Genomic DNA, 17,673 nt, shown 5'->3' with positions numbered 1-17,673 from the left:
ACGAGAAAATTATAATTATTGACCTGCTTACCTGTTATTACGACGAAAATTGAGCACTTTTTCGCGAAGAACGTAGGATTCTACCAATAACGAGAAATTCCGACCACGAAAACCAACAATCACGAGTATATAATTCTCCACACGTGCGCCGCGCGTCTATTCGACTTGATTCGACTTGTCCCGATCGGCTAATGACGTCACATAGTTACACATGTTCCCATTAGGCTGCGACACCAGGCACAAGTGCGTGCTCTCATCGACGCATAATTGTTATATTAAACAAAGTACAATATTAACCAACTAAAATCTTGGCTTATTAATCAACGACTCGGACATCACAGATTAGATTAATAGATTCAAAGATGTAGCCATCACAATATTTTTTATATTATTACTTCGACGTTTGCCGTAATTATATCAGTCCAAATTTCACATATGAAGAAAAGGCATTGCATAAAATTTTTCATTGTTTTCTTTAAGGCTTAAAATTATCATTTTACTTTCAATTGATTGTAAATCGTATATATGTGTGGTTGAAGATGGTTGTTTTTCAAGTTCCCACTGTTTTAGTATTTTAGAATCACAAGGGTATGTGAACAGCGACTTTTTCTTTCTCCACTTTCTTTCACTAACTCCAATGATTTCGCCTCTCATGAATATTCGTTCAATTTTGACTATTTCTTGAGTATTGGTAAGCACATAATTATTAGGCGCAGCGGTAGTGAGGGTAAAACTTCGATACTCTAGTCTTGATATTGGAATAGTACCATCAGCATCTTCCGCACCCTGTTTTAAGATCTGCACTTCTGGAGGTAGGGTGACTTTTTTTTTCTGCACGAAAAATGATTCATGAACTCTGCGGCAAACTTGGGCTGATGGTCGGTTACCTGAACGCAGCATTCTCTTCAATTTCCCCAAAAGATTTTCGAAAGGAAATGCTGTAAATCTACTAATAGGAGCTTTCATATTTTCGACATCACTGACTAGATGAATAAGATTGTGTAAGTTCATGATATGAGATTCTGCTCCATAATATTCCCGTGTTAGTAAGAAGAAGTTTTTTAGATAAAGTTTAGCGACGTCCGTATACTTTTGTTTCAAACACAGCGCTTCAGTGCTCAATACTCTACAAGAAACGTGCAGTAGTAAGAAATGCTTGTACAATGGTAAACTAATAATATTTTTAAGCACGATGGGACCACAGTATAATAGAAAAAATCTAAATTCCGTTGCCTTCCAGTGTGCAATTTCAAAAGTTGACCTTGGTTTTCGTTCAAATTCATATGGTACTTGGGATCTTAAGTGTTTCATTCTATCGGATAGTTTAATTTTGTAAAATCGACTCAATCGAATATTTAAATCACCCTGCAACCAATAGTTGAGTAGTTTTTTCATGACGCCCAGACAACATAGATGCATGAAATCGAGGACAAACTGTGTGATCATATCAACATCAGGTTTCAAACGGGTTAGCGGTGAAATTCCATTATGATGTTCACGTTGTTCTGCAGCCCGAAATGTAGCATTGGATCTCTCGGGACATTCTATTGAGCTGTATATCACTCGCTGATTACATCGTTGACCATGTACAGTACACCTTTCACATGCACAGTAGCCGCCGTGCCCTTTAGTACATTTAATATAAGTTCGAGCTGGAGTATCAGCAATAAAACATTGGATTTTCACCTGAAATGTTCTTCCGTCAATCAAAAGGCCATTCTCTTGTAATAAATTCATTTCCTCGATAAATTTTTCCAAGTACTCATCTACGCTATTTGGTTTTTCTTCACCTGAGTATATAGCTATGGGGAAAGGTTGATAAATATCTGGATTGAAATTTATTTTACAAAGGATGGGCCAGAACTGTTTTGAACTAGATCTGTATAAAGGCAGCCCATCAATATTTATCTGAAGATTTATCGTTTCATCGGCATGAAGTTCACTATTTATGCATGCTTTGAGGCCATTAGCAACACCAAAATATACAAATTCAGATGTAAAAGCTCCATTGCTATCCTGAAGTTTTTCAATATTGTATATGGATGATGTAGTTTTCAGAAAACTTTTCGCTGACTTAGGTAGATCTGGCAATAATCTTTGTCTTAATATCAATAGAAGCTTGTCCAGATGTGATTGGTAGATATTGCAGTTTATTGCCCATTTTCTCAGCTCTCCAATTTCGTCAACTTCATTCTCATCTTCCTGCGAGATGAGGTCTTCGTCACTGTCATCCTCTTCAACACCATCATCCACATCGTTCTCTTCTGCACTATAGTATAACTCATCCTCTTCTAGTTCTTGCTCGCGATCGCTTTCATTTTCAACCTCTGCATCCTCTCGCTCTTGATCACTTTCGTCTTCTACCTCTACTTCTCCTCTTTCTAATTGTTCGCTTTCGTTGTCTAACCCTTCTTCCTCTTGCTCGTGATCCTGCTTGTGCTCGTCTTCTCTGTCGTCTTCTTCCGGTGTCATGTGACCTTCATCTTCGGAGGATTCATGGGTGAAATCCATTTCTTCTATAGAACCGATCGAAATACTTTGTTAGCTTCTTTTCTTTTATCATTAGATTGAAGTAAATTCGTTTCTTAAGAGGGAACCTTAGTGAAAAAGTCCATTTCTGTAGTATGAAGTTATAGTACGGAAGGTCAGATCTTCAAAAGCATGATGCAAAATTTTGTAGATTATAGTATTAAGTGGCTAGATTTTGATTTCCAACCTCCTGCGATGAAAATTGAGATGCAACAAGTTTTTCACAGAACCCCTTTGAAGTCTTGCAAAGAGGTCTGTTTTCTGAATTTTCATCGCAGGAGGTTGAAAATCAAAATCTAGCCACTTAATACTACAAACTTTAAAATTTACAAACTTGGGCATGGGTGCAAAGCTCTGACCTTTTATACTACAACTTTGTACTACAAAAATCGACTTTTTCACTAGGATATTTCCTTAAGTAAAACTACTATAATTTATTTACTATTGTCCCAACAACAGGTATGCCACCACTTTCTTTTTCTTTTTTTTTTTCTTATCTTTTGTTTTCAAATACTGCAGGAGTTTGTAAAAAGGGGTGTGATTGACAATTTGAAAATATGTATACAAATTAATATTTCTAAATCTGTATACATATAGCCCAGTGAACACATTGATCTCATTATGATGTCAGAATGATGTTATTTATTCGTAATCATATTTTAGTCACAAAGAATGTCACTGGTATGTCAACATTACGTAAAATTTTAATTACTTAGCTATGACTTACCAGTGATGTCAAATCTAGGTCATGTGTTCACTGAGAGTAGTCACTATCAAGAAATCTATTAATCATTGCTTCGATGGGTGACTACAAAGATTTCTCTGTACAAAACATGACTGATTAAAGTTTTGTTTTTGTCCCCGATAATCTATTTCATGCGATAAGTGTAAAAACGTTTGATGAAATAAAAACAACAACTGAAATACCAACATATTTACTTCAAGTTTAGTAAAAGAAGTGAAAAGCCAATTTTCAAATTTAATAAATTATAATGGATAGGAACGGATTCATGAAACATATACCTGAAGAGATAAAAAAATTCTTGATCAATGCATATTGATTCCTATATCTTATGGAAAGTAATCGAAGTAAAATAATCTATCTTCGCTGGGATTGATCCGAGGCCCAAATTGACTATCCAAAGATGAGATACTATAATTTTAGATGTATTTGTTTGACCTGGAAATTTTTGAATAATATCATCATTTTTAAATTGCAGTAATTGATAAAGAATGTCCAGAAGAAGAAAGACGATTCAATTAACTGAGCAAAACTGGACAAGTGGTATCGGATATACACTGCAAAATTGTGAAATATCATCCAGAAAGAACACAAAAGATTATTATTCCTTGTGTAACTATAGTCCTTAATTAGGTATTATGAAATTCGAATCTACTTGAATTTGATGCAAATTCGCTAATCGCCCGTCGGATGGCTCGAGATTTTTTCATTCTGCGCCGCGCAGATTCGTTGGCCGCACGCTTATGAGAAGGTTCCATTGCACTTTGATTTACAATTATAGTGAAACATGCGTTATGAATAAAATAAAAAGTGAGTTCGCCCATGCAGTTGATTGTTCTTGACAGGATTCACTGTTCAACTGCGATATAGGTTAGAAATGACATAACGATTACGGCGAATATCGAAACATATATATATATTTGGCACGCATGCGCACTAAATTCAGCCCAACTGGTCGGGTCCTTGTCAGTTGAACCGGGGCCTAGCTTGGCAGTCTTCAAAATGACCCGCCTGCTCAGGCCCAGGATCAGTAAATCCAGAACCGGCTGACCACGGTTGCGCCTGACATGGCTCTGGCTAGGAATTCCAGACTTGGCTTTCCTGATCAGGTGCTAGTCTGTAGCACGGAAGACCTAATCAAATTTCTACTAGGGTAATAAAATATCTTCGATGTTCTCTTTTAATTCAATAAACGTAAGATAAACAGTGTTCAAGGGTTGTTATCCCCTACAACATTATTTTAAGAGGAAATCCGAATATATGTCGTATTTCCATCGTGTTCATATACATTGTATATTTTTTTTAGATTTTTAGACTTAAATATGATTATTTTCTGGCGTAAACGCAATATTAATAGCGTTCAAGGGTAGTTACCCCTAAAATATTTTTTGTCGAGAGAATCCAATTATATGTCATATTTCTTTCGTGTTTGTACGCATTGTATATTTTTTCAGACTTTTGGACTTGAATTTGACGACTTTTCGCATATGCGCAAGATCAACAGCGTTCGGGAGTAGTGACCCCAGTCAATATTTTTTTTCAGGCAAATTCAAAAAGACGTGAATTTTTTTTTGTATTCATATGCAATATATACCATGCATATAATATATGTATACATATTCGTATATATATATATATATATATATATATATATATATGTATTGTGACGTGGTATTTCATATCCCGTCACATGGTTTAACTATCGCACTTCCCTACTTACAGAATATCATTAAAAATAATGAAAGCACGTCTGAGGCCAATACTCCAAAAAGAACGACTAGTTGTCTTTAAGTGAAATTCTCGTTGTTAAGCTAATTCTATCATATCTTCTCATTTTGTAACGCTCTACGAGAAGCGACTACGAGATCTCCGCTTTGAGATACCAGGACATTTCCTGACAGGGGTCACGTACCAGCTCAACACCGACCACCACCAACTACGGACGAACGAATATTGCTGAAGCCACTCCCGATGGATGCCTATCTAAGTTGTGAACAGGGTCGTGCGTGATGCACAAACAGTACCTCCAACTACTTTAGACTTATCGGCCAGGAGCCGAACCACGAATCAATGCTTTTACCGCTCGGATGAATCGCCAGACGGCGTACAGGGCTGTGCGTCAAAAACACAACAAAGCCTCCCGTCGACGATACTCATCAGCCTGAGGCTGAACCGACCACGACATCTACTAAGTCGTTGTCTATCAAATAGAGGACGGTTTTCTCCTAATAAACCGTCCTATCGAAGGGCTGTGGCGTGGAATAGGCTAGACTATGCTGACCACGTGGATCTGGTGGATTAGTGTGGCGATCCGGGTCGAGGGCCATTACCACCAGATCGTTCTGGCATAAGGGCTCCGATGAGCGAGTGCCGGGATGCAGCGCCAACGAAATAGCCACAACGGGGAGTACCAGTCAGGCAAGGAGTGAAGTACAATCGGTCGCAAGTCCAAGATATTGGTAACGCAATATTCTCGCACACTTCAATATAACAACACACGAGTGGTACGACTTCCCCTCTTACCAACGACACCGCACAGCTGAGGGAAAATATCTCCGACCACCGTCCGACGTCCCGATACCTCGATACCTGTCATCGAAGAAGAAGAAAACAAACAACGAGGGATTATCGCCGCCTACCTATAGACCCGACCTACGTGACCTGCTGGCCCAATTATAATAACGAAAATTTGAGGAAGAATCACGTGACAGCAGCGCGACGAAAATCAGAATCATCGCTCGTCTCGACACTCTACGTTCAATTTTCAATTAAGGGCGTTGCCTATGCCTCGAAGAGCGCGCGCGAACAGAGACTTACGATTTTCCTTCTCATTTCCTGATTTTTAAAGGTAATTAGGTTCCTAGGGGGTCATTTTGAAGATAAAGAATAGATCTATGTCACCTCTTTTGCCGAATTTTCGATTTCGCTTTCAGATTTGCGAAAAACGTACTTGAAACTACGTTATCTTTGAAGTGAAACACAGTGGACAGTGACTTTTTTTTCGAAATTCGGCAAAACAGGCGGCACAGATCTATTCTTCATCTTTAAAGTGATTCCCTGAGAACCTAATTATCTTCAAAAATGAGGAAATGAGAAGGAAAATCGCGAAGCATAAAACAGCAAATTTTTCGCGCGAAAGGTGGGCGGCTGCTAGCGCCACGACCGCGTTGGCCGGCCACCATGCAAATTACAGGCGAGGAGAGTAGACTGAAACCCCCCCACTACAATCCCCCTCCTTCGAATCCTCGTCGGTCGGCACGTGGATAGTGTTCCGCGCTTTTTTTTTTGTTTGTGTTTTTCCACCGTGTTTTTTTATTATTTCGACTTAGTATTTATTCCCGCGATGGCTAAGAAGAGAAGGAACCTGTTTTTGAAGAAGAAACGACCTGGCACAAAGATTTCGGCAAATTTCAGGAAAAAATTAGGTAAATTGAATTATTTATATGATTGATGTCGCATCCTCTCCGACTTCGAGATTTAATCACTTGTGTACGAACAATCGCAGGGATCTTATCTAAGAAGGTACTTTCAAGAGCCGATATTGCTGTTCATAATAGCAGTATAAATTTATTCTCAAGTTTTTTATACATACGAAAATATAAACTAGAATCCATTGTGACGTGTGGTACTAGCCCGGTTTGCATTAGTCGCTAAAATATGTCATCAATTTGTTACATGTTCAGGTCAAATGATCAAAATCACTATTCGGCAATTTGCATTAGTGTTTACACTTTGTCGATCATAAGGAATATTCTCATCACTTATTGTGACTACCTAAGTATTAAAGGTAAATATACAAGGTATCTGGCCGAATTTTCCACACAAAGTGAATACAGCGCGTACGTATGAGGCCACTAAAATACGCGCGTTTTGTTTTCAGAAATAAACTTGACGTAATTCTGGGGTAATCATACATGCATACATTACCTATAAAACAGCCACCTACAAAACTGTCATCAAATCAGATACTACTGCCAAGTATAATTTATTAAGAAACTAATGATGATTTTGATATACTATAACTAAAGATGACGAAAAAAAAAAATTGAAATCAAAATTAAAATTGAAAGAAAAAAAACAAAAATTTTGATAAAAAAAGAAATCGGAGTACGTAGTACTTGGCGGGCCCATGTTTATATAGCGATTATGTATGTAGCTCGACTTGTATTTTCTTGTGCCTGTTTTGAAAAGGCCCGCCATGTACCACTATCTCCATTTTTTTTTTCAATAAAAAATTTTTTTTTTTCAATTTCAATTTTGATTTCAATTTTTTTTTTGTCATAATTAATTATAGTACATCAAAATCATCATTAGTTTCTGAATAAATTATACTTGGCTGTAATATCTGATTTGATGAGAGTTTTGTAGGTGGCTGTTTTGTGGGTGGCTGTCACATTAATATACTTGGCGGAAGGTTTTTGCACCAGAGGTGCTGTTTGGGGATATCAGTACTTTTTGTGGGATTTCACTTGAACGTTTAAAAATTTTGCTCGCTTGCCACGCTCACTCGATAGATTTTTTGGGATACAAAATTGATATTTGAGACGAAAATAATCGGTGGAAAAGCCAAGTTAGAGCTTTCTCATAATTACATGTATCAGGTCCAAGGTCTTCTACAAATTACGAGTAGGAAGTGGTGCTATTTGATAATTTAGACGCCAAAGGGATTGATTTTTGATAAAATAAAACGTGACGATAAATTCTGGATCGAAAAAATGGAGAATAAATTAGCAGATTTCTTTTACTTTTGTTTGTTACCCGAGAACGTAGATTCTAGACGCGCCCGACAACTCTCAATCCGCGAACCCCCTCAAATAAGTAAATAAAGAACCCTCTCAAGAAACAGTAAATTCACGACCGACAGATGACAAAAAACTGTAATATAAATATATGTACATATGTACATAAATATAATAGCTTTGTATACCGGGACAATCTCTTGAAACTATACACACAATGCGCATGCACCAAATAATTCGATCTCATTGGTCGGTGAAATCGCCCCGCGGCCATGTTTTCGTCTGCTGAGCAGGGGGCCAACGTACACAAAATGAGACAAGACTCAAGAACCGTAAATCTCTCGTGCATAAAACCGCGGATTGAGGTTATGTTGCTGTTTATTTTGACGTAGCGTTAATTGTCTAAGAATACTATCGTTCAGCAATACCGTGGTCGATATCGGAAAATATTCAACCGACGCAAATATCAAATCATACAGGAATTGCATGTTATTTATTGGAAGAAAAAATCTGAAATTCAATGTGAAATGTCATTAACAAGTGGGAGTCTGGACAAACAGAGGTAGGTGACTAAAAACAACGTTTATTGTGAACAGATTTTTATTTACATAAAATTAGAAATGCGTCTCATTAACGATTTATGTTTTGTGCATTTTATTGGAAATTAGTTGTATCCAAAAATACCACAAGATCCTGTCTGATAATAATAGCTTTTTTCAGGTACGAAATAATTCATTGTCAAAGCGGGACTAAATTTGTCAGGCATGGAAGCATGTAGGTAAATTTCTAATTACGTGATCTATGACAAGTACAATATTTTAACATGGATTCAATGATAAAATTCGTTTTTTTTCAACAGGCTCGAAGTTTAAACTTTGATTAACACGAGGAAAATTATGCCTTACCTGATGGTCAAAACGTTTAGGTGGTAAGGATCCTGGTTTCTCGAGCGGTGCAATTATTATAACCATAGAACCTGGTTATTCCGTCAGACATCAGGTGCCAGAGTGAATTTCATCAGGCCATCGCCACCTTCTTAACATCAGTTGAGGCAAAATTGAAGAGAGGGATATACTACTGATGATAATGGCTGAATATCCCATCATTTCACTTTGATCGAGCCAATAGCGATAAGTTTGTTACTTAACCGTTGCTGCCAATTCGTTCTACCAGGGAATCATTCTGTGCACCATTGGAATTCAAGCATTATTATTGACCAGCATTGTTTTTCAAACTTTATGCCATTTGAGATAGGATCTTATTTTGAAGCTTACTCTTACTCTCTTCGGCATTAAATTCAGATAAATAGTTTTTCAAGTCCTCAATTAGATTGTGGGGTTGAATTTTGCTAGGCAAACTGAATCAATCTAAATCTGGAATTGTTAAATAACTCCAGTTGAAAATGGCTTTAAATTTAATTAGAGTTGACGGTGTCATCTGGCTGGCTAGTTGCACGATAACTTAAAACCAAATTCAATTTTACACTCTTCACAGAGTCCTTTTCTAAGACTGAGAGCTTGTAAATCTCCATTTACCGCAATTATTTCTGCATTTCGTATTAGCATTGTCTGGAGCAAAAAAAATCTCATTTAGAGTTTAGAAATGAAACCTGAAACCCAGAAGTTATTTAGTAGCACGAATTGAAAACCAAGAATTTCATAATGGTTCCTGCAACAAACGGACTCTTTCCAAATATTCTTGTTACAAGGTGATGTTCGGAGGACTATGAACAAGATATTGTATCGGATTACATTATTTAGAAAAAAATCTTCATGAACTTCGTTAAAAATTAGATATTCGTGTATTTTGATAGATCAAGGGACACAATCTTGAATCCGATAAGTCAATGTCCTTGTAATAATGTTCTGACATTAGTCTAAAACATGATTGTCCTTGAAGCTAATTGTGACGTTAGGGCGCATTTTGAGAAAGTTGACTTTTAACTTGTGTCATAGGATGTGATCTACGTTCCTGAGTTCTACGCTTCCGATTAGATTTTCTTTGTTTCGAACTGCACTAACATGAAATACAGAAATCATTTTAATAAATCTAATATTACCTGAATTTTTAATTTGAGTATTAGGTTCCCTTCATTTATTCAATCGAACTTCATTGAAAATTTGCGAAATGAACTATGATAATCACTGGAAAATTTTTCAAAGTAGTAGCAATAATTGATTGATCGGAAAAAATACATTGACTATCGACTATTTGTAAATTTTGTTGAACTATTTTCAAGAAAAAAAAGATTCACAGTTCTGTTACAGATAGTGTGATACCTAAATTTATTAAACACTCGGTTTAATGTCCCATTTTCAGAAGTGATAAAATTCCATGTTACCGCCTGAAATCACAAGAGAGTGAGAAAGTTGCTTAGTTGCTTGAAAGTGGCGATGATCTTTGTACGTCTGACAAATTGAATGGGCAGATAACAGTAAATATTAGAGATGCAATTAATCTGGCCGTATCGCCTGTTGACAGAAAAAAATTTCATTGTAATTTCTAATGTTTGAAATAATAAAAGTGATCAAATAAAGTGTTCCCACCTACCTGCTGCGTTTCTTCCAAGCACCCAACATTCAAACAGATTTCTCATTTCAGTCGATTAAAGCCAATTTTCAAAGAGCATTAGCATCAACTTTCCGAGTCACTATCTCGACTGTTTGACATTCTAACCTCAAAAATTCGTATGAACTACATCGCTGCCAGAAACAGAGTTTGACAGCTGAAACTCGGAGTTGCCAGCCTGTCCGTGCAGCCGATAAAACTCGCGCAAGCGCATTGTATGTACAGTTTCAAGAGATTGTCCCGGTATAGCTTACGTGCAATATTTCTGTGATTTATGTTTAGTTAGTTATGTCTATTACTGTGCCAAAAATTTGCTAGTCATATCGTTATAATTATATATCTGATTATTCATTCCAGGAATACTTTCTGCAGTCTGACCAAACTGCGTGTATACCTATATATTATCCAAATATTCAATAGCCTATTTCTTCATTACTATCTGAAACCTGCACTCGTGACGTACTACTTTCCATAGTTTGCGCTCTCTATAGAATTTATTCAGCCATATAATGTATACAATCCTCGATGCCTTGTTATGATATCAATTTTCGCTATCAAGATTACTGTCATGTTTCACTTATACTGTTTCAATTTAATTTCTATGAGTTCCTTTTCATACAGATTTCGTGATTATGTTTATTAAGTTTGAACGAGTTTGATTTCACTTTTATCATTTTATATTATTTTTCATCAATTTGTATTTATTTAGTGCAAACCCGATCATGGTTGGGAGGTAGGGACGGGTTAGGTGGGTCTCTGTTTGATAGCGACCTCCACGTGGTGAGACCTGGGAGATTGATGATATTTTCGTTGTAACATCATGAATTTGCTCACAGCTATTCGTTGCAATTTTCAATTTAAAATGACCTGTGACGATGTCTGGCCGGTATTCGTAAATAGTTACGTATTATTTTCGAGACTATATTAGGAACAGCTCTCAGCCGATCAAGCTATGCATCGAGCTGACTCAAGACAGTCCTGCAAATCGAACCTGACTATGAATACCGGCTATTAGACTATTATCAGTCACGTGATCGCATTGCGTAGAAATACGGACGCCGGTGAATATAATTTTCGTCGAAATATTAAGAATGTATATCTATATCAACATACGTATGGGGAATTCTACGTCACGTTCATCAAAAAATGACCTCGTATTTTTTCACTCTATTCATACTCTTTTTCACATGAAATAAAGGTAAAAAGAATCGATACGCATTTTGGTGTTCGTCCGAATTATGTTTGTTTTCGAAAGTTACAAGACAATCATTCAATTTTGATGCAAAAGGAGCGCGCATATATCCGGTTCTATTCGATGTGAAGACATCATTTACAGTGCATTCGGAAGGTGAACGAATAAGCTTTCATAAAAAAAATGTAATGTTGAACATTATTCAAAATCCCAATTTTTATAAACAATTTAAATGTTTGACGATTATTATGTCATGCAAATATTGCGCAACGATTATATATGTATTTATATGTTTATTCAAACAGAGAATTGAATGATGATTGATAACAACAAATGGTGAAAGGAAGCGTTAACGTTATATTATATTAAATTAGAAGTGCGTTACGCCTGGAAGCAGCATTGAGACTGCTCACACGGCCTCTCGCCGGGCTCGGCGACAGTGCATATGAAGCGCATAATCGCGTAATTTGAGCACTGCTGCCGATAAGAAAGCCAAGCGCATAAGGCGGGCTACGCTGCATGATAAATTTTGTACTCATCTAAATGATCCCCGGCATGTTCCTACGAGAGGATATAAACTGTTACATTTCATTAGAAATGTTCCACCTCCATCACATCCCCCGACGAAGACAAAGGCGCGTCTCTGCGGCTTCTGATTTGTCGTAGGATTCTTTCGTTACGTTTAGCCTGTGTCTCAATCCTGCGTTTTAATTTCCTTTGTTCTACTACTTCCAAAGCAGAGGGATTCCTTTGGCAACAATATCCGGCGAACGCCGAAATATAGGTGGGTATATTAAATTTCCACAGCAAGAGTAGAATGGACAAGACGGATATCGTTCCAGAAACGGCAGCTATTGATGGAATCCCCATACCTTCGAAGTTAGCCCATGTATTGTTGACCCGAAGGGTCGCTTCGTTATTCGCGAGGACACTCTTAAGGTCTAAAATGGCTTGTCCTTGATCCTTGAGGGTATCCAAGTTAATCACGTGATGCAATACAATTTCCCGGCCTGTTACAAATTTGTTTAGCGGGGAAATGGTATCTGCATGTATTTCTGTTCATTGAGAAGTCATATGTTCTACGAATAATTTGACTCGCGTTTTCAAAGTTTGAAGTTCGCAGCTCTGATTCGTGGTTATCAGGGATGGCTTGGTGATTTGAATAATAAAAGTCTGCATTGAAGCGCATGTTATGGTTACCTCAATTGGCTTCGAAGGTAAGATTATTTGCGATCCCTGCGTTCTTATGTAAGCAATATCTGTGATGAGAAAACGACTCAGAGTGCATCCTCGTGGTATGGGATCAGTTATTTTCTCACAAAGTTCAATAGTATCGTTGCGATGTTCCACATCGCGGTAATCACCAATGAAATAATCGGTTATCTGTTTCGGTTGAGAAAATGTGACTTCTCTTATAAAATTCTTACGTACTAATTTCAAAGCATATGTTGGGTTGAGCGTTACATAAGTGTGATTTATTCTTACGGGTACCGGGGTATTCTGAATTATTACCCAAGGTTCCTTTTCTAAGTAAGGCACTGTGAGTATATAGATAAGTTTGCCTTTATCTGTGGTTATAGTTAAATCACTTATTTTAATAAACTTCTCGTAATTTTCCTCCTCAATAGGTATTAGTGTCTTTTTGTCATTGGCGTCGAAAGCTTGAAGAGCTGTCATAAGCTCCTTTGGAGTAAAAAGGGTGTTATCGATGACACCATGCCTTCCTAATTGCACGGCAGTCATTACCAGGTCGATTAGTCGTTGCAGTTTCTTAATTTCAAATAAACTTAGAGTTATAGCTTCCATGTATTCCTGATAAGCAAGCGTTTCGTTACCTTTTATTTTTAATGATTCTGATTGTCCCCATACAGTTTCCAAAGAATGTTTAAGTTTGAGCTGATTTGTATTCAAGATATTAATTTGGACTTGATTTATGTGCAAGGACTTGGTTACAACAAGATTTAGAATGTCCGTTACATTTTTTAGTGAGGCTAGATTCCCATTAATTATTTCCAAATCATCCGCGTCAGCAGTTCCATAGATTGATTTTTGGATTGTTCCTCAAAAGTTAAACATTCCTCTTCTCGGTCTGATGTTTGGCGTGAGATAAGATTTCCTTAGGGGATACATTTCATTTGCCAGGCCCGTCAGAAGGACATGTTTTCCAAATACCGCCTCAGCTTCGCGCGAGGCTTCGTAAGTAACGTCGCTCGACGCGAGCGCTTTCGGAGTACTTGTTTTGGTTCCGTGGGATTGAGATTCCCTTAATTCAGAGGGGCGGCGCGTCATTTGAAGAATAGGCGCACCCAAGTCTAAAATGACTTCCAAAATATTCTTGTGTGACGAGGCACGGGCAAATTCTAAATCTAAAGCGTCCAGGGCGGACTGGGCGAGGGATCGCTGACCAGGGTTCCAATGGTCCAGATAGGTATCCCGTATCGTCTGGAGGCCTCCGAGTTTGTCGTGAATGTCCAGTAATGGTTTGGTGAACCCACTTGCGTCAATGGATTGGAATATCTTCCATCTTTCCTGGTACATGTATACTTTGCCCACTTCCTCCTGGAGTAAAGTCCCATTGATAACTGAGACATCGAAGTAGGCTAGGGACAGACTGCTACACCTATAACAAAAGAAACTAAGACTCTATTCCGTGGAGATCCAATCGTTACCCTGAACCCGTTATAGTTTAATTCTAGGGATTGGATCGTTTTCCCTTGGTCCGGTGTCGTATTCGTAGTACGGTTTGGTATTATTCAGATGGGTCTTCCAATAAGACGCTGTGGAATCATCCGCGGTTTTCTTGTAAGTGACATTTCCTTTTTGTTCGTTGATCTCGACGACGACGAATGGTCCATTCCAAATCCTTTCCAAGGCGTTCTGTCGCGTATGATTCTTGATCATTACTTTATCTCCCACTTGATATAAAGGAGTTTGTCGTCGTGTTCCTTGTTCCACTTGTTTTTGGTTTTTCTCTCTGGACTTGGTAAGCCAGACCAGAGCTTTCTCGAACCGTTCTTCCCATTTTCGTATCCACATTTTCTTACTAATCACGGTGCCCAATCGGTTTTCGCGGAAACCGTCAGGGTTGTTGGCTTCGTGACAAAACATGAGGTTGTGAGGCGTTTCACCTGTTGATTGATGAACGGAAGTGTTATAGGCACGTGCCATTTCTATTAAAACCTTGTCCCGAATGTGTGTATTCTCTCTTTGCAGGCAGTTCGAATACAGTCTTTCAAGACACTATGCATTTGTTCTATAGAGCCGTTCGACTGCGGGCGATATGCAGTTGTGGTGATATGTTTGATATTATAGTGTTCGAGAAAGGAATCGGTCAGCTCGTTACAAAACTCCTTTCCCATGTCCATCAGGATTACTTTGGGGCACCCGAAGTTACCTATCCAGTACTCTGATAGAGCCTTGATAACTTCTGTCGCGGTTTTGTTCGTAAGTGGGGCACATTTAATGGATTAAGTTATTGAATCCTGCATCGTGAGGATATATCGGTGTTTATTCCAAGATTCGACCAGAGGTCCGACGATATCTATTGAAATTTGATCGTTAGGTTTTTCAGCAAAGGTTTCGAGAAGAATAGCGGGTGATTTCATTTGTATCCTTTCCTTTTTATACATCTGACACGTGGGGCATGCCTGGATAAAGGAATTGATATCATTCTCCATACGTGACCATACGGCCGTTTCTTTTACTCAGTCAATTGTTTTTGCTAGGCCAACGTGTCCATTGATGTCGTTGTGAGCGCTGACCATGATTTCTTTCTGTTGCTGTTTGTTAGGCACATCCTTTCCTGTCAAGCAAAATGATATGTCTGCACCTGAGTCCTGACGTATCCTCTTGAGATCTTCAATGATCGAATTGGTTTCTCCTTTGGTGGTTTTCTTAGGGTCAATCCAGAAGTATATCTTTTCGTACCTTTTCGGATGAATGTAGTTTCTGAGTTTCTCACGTCTATCAGTCTGATTCTTTGGTATAATCAGGGTGTTGTCAGAGGCATCCTTTTCTTCTAGGGTAATCTTCACCCATTTGCCGTCCTCCCCGTTTCGATTTCGGTTGGGAACGAGTTTAATGTGAGATTTTGTCCTGCCTGTTGTGAGTGACAATCTCTCGATGTCAATGTGGCGTGCGGCAATATGGTAGACCCACTGGGGATTCCTATCAATGGGTGTGATTTCGTATAGTCCCATTTCCAATTCGGTGAGTTTTCCGAAGATCTCTTCCTTTGTGCGAAAGACTCTAGATAACTCATCCGCTACTACGTTACTTTTTCCCGAAACATGTTCTATCAGGAATGAGTATTCCTCCAATCTTAGTCTCCAACGCAGCAGGCGTTGACTGGGGTCTACGCAATTTTTCAGCCATACGAGTGCACGATGATCGGTGCGGATGATGAAGGGTTTATCTGGTGTATTGAGCAAATATACTCTTAGTCTCTTGACGGCCCATACAACAGCAAGCATTTCCTTCTTTGTCGTGCTGTCATTCCTTTCCGCATCATTCAGGGTTCGAGATAAGAAATATATGGGGTGGCCTTCTTGAGATAGTACCGCTCCAATTCTATCGTTTGACGCGTCGGTGGTTACGACGTATTGTTTAGCTGGGTCTGATCTCACAAGTATCGGTGGTGTGACCAACTTTTCTTTCAGGGTTTCGAAGGCTTCTTGGCAGGCTGCTGACCAATCCCATGGGGTGTCCTTTCTTTTTAACCTTGTTAATGGCTTCGCTAACATTGAATAGTTTTGTATGAACTTTCGGTAATACCCCGTCAAACCAAGGAAGGATCGAATCCTCTTGACGTTGACTGGAACGGGTAATTGTTGTATCGCTCTGGTCTTTTCTGGATCTGGTTTGCTCCCTTCGTCAGTGATGACATATCCGAGGTATCTCACTTCAGTTTTCATGAAGGCGTACCTCTCTGGCTGGAGTTTCAGGTTACATTGTCTTAAACGCTGAAATACGGTTCTTACATTTCGATGGTGTTCTTCCTCCGTTTCACCAAAAATTATTACGTCATCAATGTAGACGCAACAGATCTTCTGATTCAATCCTCTCAGCGCATCGTTCATCATGCGTTGGAAGGTCGCAGGAGCGTTCTGTAATCCGAAAGGCATTCGTTGGTATTCGAAATGCCCGTCGGGGGTTGAGAAGGCAGTATATTTCTTGGAGTCAGCAGCCATGTTGATCTGGTAGAAACCTGCGGCCATGTCGACAGTAGTGAAGAACTTGGCCCTATCCATGTGATCGAGTAAATCCTCGATTATTGGTATCGGATAAGAATCCTGAACGGTAAGTTCATTAATCTTCCTGAAATCGATCACAATTCTATACTTGGGCTTTCCGTCGGGGCCCGGTTTTTTGGGTACAACCCAAACTGGCGAGTTGTATGGCGACTCGGATTCCGTTATTATTCCTTGTTTCAACATTTTCTCTACTCCCTCTTTTACAACCTGCTGGTGCAGCTGTGGAGCACGGAAACTTTTCACATTTACAATGCGTTGAGGATCTGAAAACTCGATGCGATGTTCAGTCATTGAAGTTCCATTGACCATGTCTTCCTCCCGTAAGGCAAAGATATTACTGAAATCCTAAAGAATACTCTAAATTTCTTTCTGGTACTCCTCCGGTAGGTGTTTCAAGTCGACAGTATGTTGGAGCGCCTGCTCTCTTTCATCACGTGGTTGTTGCCATACACCCGGGGTTGACATATTCTTTACTCGGTGGACTTGGACGTTCTCCAGTCCGAGCTCGATATCTTCGTCTTCAGCGGTGGTGATGATTCCATGAGCCGTACCATGATTGTTCGTGTGTACAATCTGCACCGGGATATTTTCCATAGGCATTCCGTCTTTATAGACCATGCGTCACATGAGATCGAGATTCTTTTCGTCGGT

The 17,673-nt window shown here is 38.8% G+C and overlaps 1 protein-coding gene across 3 annotated transcripts in view; it reads right to left on the bottom strand.

Annotated features, from left to right (window-relative positions):
- The window catches only part of LOC124221964 (dipeptidase 1), a 1,639,756-nt gene that overhangs the window by 16,016 nt on the left and 1,606,067 nt on the right, over positions 1 to 17,673 (bottom strand). The gene's annotated exons all lie outside the window — the stretch shown is intronic.

Source organism: Neodiprion pinetum, chromosome 6 (genome assembly GCF_021155775.2).
Source record: "Neodiprion pinetum isolate iyNeoPine1 chromosome 6, iyNeoPine1.2, whole genome shotgun sequence".
In the NCBI taxonomy this organism is placed as follows: domain Eukaryota; kingdom Metazoa; phylum Arthropoda; class Insecta; order Hymenoptera; family Diprionidae; genus Neodiprion; species Neodiprion pinetum.
This window is presented reverse-complemented; position numbering and strand designations above follow the sequence as displayed.